Source organism: Primulina tabacum, chromosome 11 (assembly GCF_025594145.1).
Source record: "Primulina tabacum isolate GXHZ01 chromosome 11, ASM2559414v2, whole genome shotgun sequence".
NCBI classification, from domain to species: domain Eukaryota; kingdom Viridiplantae; phylum Streptophyta; class Magnoliopsida; order Lamiales; family Gesneriaceae; genus Primulina; species Primulina tabacum.
Window position 1 is genome coordinate 38,885,698 of NC_134560.1, and position 6,430 is coordinate 38,892,127.

Here is a 6,430-nt window from a genome sequence, read left to right on the forward strand (position 1 = left end):
AATATCGTTTCACGAAATGTCTCCATATTTATCATGAAACTAGCAAAATGTGAGGGTTTTTTTTTAAAAAATTTAATTTGCGGAGAATAAAAAAATCGTGACTCTTACCCTATCAAAAGCTAAACATAAATTAGACAAGTTGCAGATATATAAATTTGAAGACAAGATATATAGCCAACAAATTTGAAGGCAAGACGAAACTGAATAACCAATTGCAAGATAAATTTGATTCCACCAGGTTTGCTCTCAAAGCATTATTTAGGTCGAGTTATGTCAAAGTTCAATACCAAGTGATGGAAAATTCGTCACAATAGATTCATAGCAATAAATATAGCAATTCAGGCATCAATGATGAATCCGAGGGGGAGCGATACACTTAAGAACCCATCACAGAACCAGAGTTTCTCCTGCATTCAGCCAGCATATCCATGTAGAACTGACACTTGCTGATGTCATTTCCATAGCTATTCAGACACTGGAAAAGAAAAGAGAGATGTCACACACTTGCACTCATCATCAGGAGAACTTTCTTTTAAATGACAAGGTAAGCACAGATCGTCATCTACACATTCATCAACCGAAGGAAAAGAAACATAGAGAATTATTAAAGCTCGGAGAACATCGAGTCCAACAAATTAAGATTTGGTTTAGCTATCATCAATCTAACACGAGATTTAGCAATAGCTTTTAACAATCCAGACATAAATTCAAAAACACTTTGCAATATCTATTTCAGATACTGTCCAAGCAAAGAGAGATCTTTTGAGAGGAAATATTGACTTTTTCTAACAAGTTAGGATGATATGTTTCCAATAAGTGGATGGAACACCATGTGAAGGTTTTATAATCAAGCTACTAGCCATTCCAACTTTTATAAACGTCACGGGCTCGTTAATACACTAAAATAAAGTTCCTCATTGTACTCACATCTTGGAATGCCTTGGAATGCACACTACAAGCATCAGAACCACCCAAACTAGCTGAGATTGGTGCTGGTTCAGCAGTAGCAGCTTTCAAGAGAACTGTCTCGTGTTGAATTGTACGAGGACCCATAACAGCATCCACAGCTCTGTGAGCAACTGCACTTGCGGTTCCAAATCAAATTCCTACACAGATAGAAAGAAAGTAGAAAGTGAAAAAGATAGAATGTCGTCTCTCTCTTCCGATTCCAAGAGTATTCAGATCATATGTCTAAACTTCAGATAATTTCCAAGTACCTTGGCCGATGGTTGACCCAATGTTTCCAAGCATAGATCCACCAGAGCTGCTTTGGAGGGGGGCCGGGGGAGGAGCATGATTTACTGTGCATATGACAAGCTATATTATTACCTCCGAGTCCAAATAAATATGCACAACCTTGAGGTTGGGCAACAAGAACTTGACATGCTCAACAATAATTCAGTTCTTTTAGTCGTGAGGAGAGCGAGTAAATTTCATTAAATCGCAACACATAGATACCTGGTTGAGGCGGGGGATTCCATCCAGCTGCAGAGCGAGGAGCTCGTCGACGTGCATATCTTCCTGTGAGAAGCCATTCACACATAACATCAGATAACGAATCGAGAATCCATAATTGCTACATTTCAACTTTAACATTTGAAACCCAATTGTAAAGTCACAAATACAAAGCATTACTTCAGCAACTTGTTTGCTTACAAATAAATAAATAAATAAATAATTAAAAGCTTCAAGACTCCATATTAAAAAAACTTCAAGATTCCAAGACAACAGAGGAAAGTAAGCATACAACAAACTACAGTCATTAGTAGCCCATAAAGCGTGTGCTCGTAATGCATGTACCGCATAGGCTCAAGCTATAGCGAGGCTCAGCATTTGTGCCCAGTCACAACCAATGCACAGCCCCTCCAACAAAGTGTGCAATTTGGCCATAAAGTATAAGCTTTCATGCACTTTAAAGTTATGAAGGAATCTTTTAAGCACGCACTGAGCATAAATACTTTGAATCCAAGATAAAATATATGATGATGATAATTCATTTCTACATATGGGTTGCTGAACATATGACTTATTTCAGGTCAATAGTTTGTAAAGTTAACAACACATTATATTTTTATTGATTATGATTAAAAAACCATTTAATTATTTTAAAATTTAATAAAATAGGTCCTTAAAATAATTTTTATTGGATTAAAAGAAGTGGTGTTTTTGGTCATCCGTTAATGACCAATAGTATATATTTAGATTCTGATAAAGGGTGTTCCATGTCTACGGCGCTGCACCTATGCTCCGCACTACACATCTTAGCAGGCCACACGCCTCTAATAAGTAATAACTATACAATAGGCTAAGAATGTTCTTCCTTAAAGATTGAACACATGCAAGCAGAATGATCCCAGTGAAGAAAAAATGACAACAAAGTCAGTCGAGCTTCCAGAGAAGCCGCAGTCGCAATTCTCCAATATCAATATTTAGTTTTAAAAAAATTAATCAAACCGAACGCATCTAAAGCGCCACAACAAAACAGAAACTTAGTACGAGAAAAATTGGCATTTCACAAACAAAGATTACATAACATCTCTAGCACTTAAGACTGTAAATCCAACTCAAGCCTGAAAAATTCTATATACATAAAAAAGAAGAAGATAAACACGTACTATAATGCAGCAGGAAACGAAAACTAAAAAAATCCTTGGTGGAAATAAATCCTAGCAAATTCCAAACCAATATAGCATAATTTCACTAAAAAAATGAAGAAATTCAGCAACCGACTTACCACCGGACCTACGGCTAGGCATGTTTGATTTCCAGCAAACGACGTAGAAAACCTAGGACAGAAAATGAGGATTGGCGGTCACGAAACCTCCTTATATAGATATATACACACGAACAATTATGGACGAGGAGCGAGAGATTTTTTTCCAATTGTGACGTGCCGCACTGTTGTTGGTTAGTACTCTTGCTTGGTGTAACTTGTCAAACACGGCATATCTCCTCGCACATTCGGGAAGGTTCTATATGATTTTTATTTATTTATTTATCTATTCTTCTATGTTGTTTTATTAAGTCTGAGACACATAGAGTAACTAACTTTGATGTCATGATCTGTTTTAATAATTATATATATTAATATAATGTTAAAATTTTAATGCGAGTTATATGTAGTACAGCGGATAGAGTCATTGTTTCTTGAGGTTTATGTTATAAGTTCAATTCTTATTGAGGTCATTTTTTTATTCTTTTATTTTTTAATTTATATATCAAAATAACAGTGTAATTCTTCATTATTTTTTATAATTATATTTTAATCCTCATTTAAATATAAATCAAATGAATTATAAAAAATATTATACAAGCACGCAATGCGTGCGTCGATGTACTAGTTTTTATTACGAATCACATTGGGTGAGATTCTGCCCTTACCTTTTATATATGCATTATATAAATCGAGATATGTAAAATATAATAATCTGTAAATCACGTGTAAGCTCGAATAGATATAATAACACGTAAATCACACATACGAAGCTCATAAAGAAGATTTTTTTTGTCGATAATTGAAACTTTCGTCTCAAATTAAACTTACGCAATCAATAAATTACAATATATTTGATTTTATTTTTAGACTAAAAAACATGGGGTCTGAAAAAAAGCCTATTTTGTACATATAGCTATTTTATTTTAAAAAACTATAATTTATTTTTTTTATAATTTTAACAAAAAACCCAACACAAGCTGACACTAGCCCAAGATGGGGCCCAATTACTAGGTTTGGGTTTAATTTGGAATATACGAGGATATACTCTTTTGGATTTAATTTTGAAAGATTTTTATAATTTTTTTTAAAAAGATTTCGATAAAATTGGTATATGAAAATACCTAAAAATAAAAAATAAGTACACTAAAATATATTTAATTAATATCATTTCATAAAATTTTTATATGTTTATTCAATATAATTATCCTTATATGTTTGTTTTTGGGTTGGCGAACGTATCTTCATAATTTTTTTTAAAATACATAACATTGTAAAATAAATTAATTCACAATAAATGATAAATAAATAAATATATAAATTCTGTATTTTGGTGCGGCACGAGACAAGTCTAGAACTGAGGAGGATGTACGAATTTCATTTGATTTGTTAGCATTTATTAGTATACATGTCAAAACGGGCTGACGGGACGGGCCAGCCCGCCACCCGCCGCAACCCGCCATTAGGGCGGGCGGGGCGGGGCGGGGCGGGGCGGGGCGGGGCGGGGCGGGGCGGGGCTCTAAATGGCCAACCCAGCCCAACCCACCTTGGGCCGCGGGTTAGGCGGACCAACCCGCTTGTTATTTTTTTTTAAAAAAATACTAAACAATATTAAAATAAACACAGAAGAAAAATATATTTCATTCAAATACTTTCACAAAAAATTTAAAAACATTGAAATAAGACATTGAAAGCATACAACAATCAACATAATCCATAAAAAAATAAAGTGCTTATTTTAATTCACACAAGATTTCATCGTACACATGTACTAAAATTTAACTCATGTAATATCACCAACCGTAAATACAATGAACCCTTAAAATGTGAATTTCAAATCTTTTTTAGTATACAATTTCTCCAGTTTCTTAAGGGTTTGTCATCACAAGAAAACAAAAATTAACGATCTTAAGGGTTTGTCCGCACAAAGCACCTAGCTCTTACCATCCACATTTTCTTAAAAAGTGAGAAACATTGGAAGATAACAGAAAGTCGAGAAAACAGACGGTTGTAAATTTCAGAAAATATTATGTGTTCAACAATACACATAATTACTTTATTTACTATATTATTTCGATAATTCTGGATTAATTAGAGTTAAACATTAAAAAAAGGGAGGAGACTGGAGAGTATAACATCTTCAAAAAAAAATAGAAGCATAGAGATTTTATCAGAGTGATTGAAGTTAGGCACATGAGAAAAAATAAAGAAGAAATATGAATTTTTGTATAAAACTTAAAAATATAATATTCGACCCTAATTTGGCGGGCCAGCCCGCAACCCAAACGGGCTCAACCCGTTTGGCCCGCCTCCAAACGGGCTATTATTTTATCAACCCAACCCGCTCAGTTTTTATGGCGGGGCGGGCCGGTCCGACGGGTCTGACCCAATTTGACAAGCCTATTTATTAGCCTCATAAAATTTATGGTTTAAATAAATACTAAGACTGCGTTTGGTTTGGAGAATAAAATAAACTAATGATTAGTAAGTAAATGATAAAGAAAATGATTGCCGTAGAAATGTAATATATGGTGTTATGTTTGGTAAGATTTTTAAGTGTAGGATAATTTTGAATTTTTTGATGAAATGACAAAATTGCCCTTTCTTCTTTTCTTTTCTTTTTCCACTCCGACGGCGGCGACGTTCCGGCAACGTCGGTGCGGCAGGCAGTCAATGGCGTCGACGGCTGCTGGCCGGCCGGAAGTTATCGGTCGGTGGCGACGGTCGGTGGTCCGGCGTCGGCTGGTTCTCGGCGACTGCCGGCGGTGATCGGCCGACGGTGGTAGCGGCGGTTTTCGGCTGGAGTCGGCATTCGGCCGGCGGCGGCGGCGGTTGGTGGTCGGTGGCGGCGGGAAGTGATGGTGAGTTTAGATATAGGAGAAGGGTAAAATTGGAAAAATATGAAGGATTAAAAGTTGGATAAATAATCATAGGGGATGAGGATGTATTATTTTAACCCACCTAATATAACCTAATCATTCATAGGAGGTATTGACTTGGTTAAATAATCACGCGTACCAAACGAGGGATAAGGTGGGTTAAAAAAAATAAACCCACCTTATCACAGCAACCAAACGCAGCGTAAGTATATTATGAGACGGGAATATGTTTATCTTTAAAATAAAAAGTAATATTTTTGGTATAATAAATAATATTTTTTAATAAAATATATGTATTACAAAATTGACATGTGATACCGTTTTACAAAATTTTTTTATGTTAAATTAAATCTATTTATTGTATGATATTTAAATGCTAATAAATTTTTAAAAATTCGTATCAAGAATAAAGTTGTCATTAAATTAATAAATTTATATTAGCAAAGATAATAATTAGTAAAGAGTAAGTCTATTATGAGATTGTCTCACGAATCTTTATCTGTGAGATGAGTCAACAGTACCGATATTCACAAAAAAAAGTATTACTAACATAAAAAAATAATAATTTTTCACGGATGACCCAAATAAGAGATTCGTCTCACAAAATACGACTTGTGATACCGTCTCACACAAGTTTTTGTTATTAGCAAAAGTCATGCGATTGTAATCGTATCTATATGAAATTTAATTAAAAATGTATATTTTTGGTACCAAATTTTGTTTTATTTTTCATTTTTTTTAGTTTTTTCTAATTATAAATTTTAAATTAATAAAAAAATTGGGAATTCTCAAATTTACAAAAATGAGATTTCAAATTAATTTGAGAGAACCACACGAA

General features: G+C 34.2%; 1 pseudogene; it reads right to left on the bottom strand.

The window, feature by feature from the left end:
• Positions 1–170: 170 nt before the first annotated feature.
• Positions 171–2,810, bottom strand: LOC142519070 (uncharacterized; annotated as a pseudogene).
• Between the last annotated feature and the right edge of the window lie 3,620 nt (positions 2,811–6,430).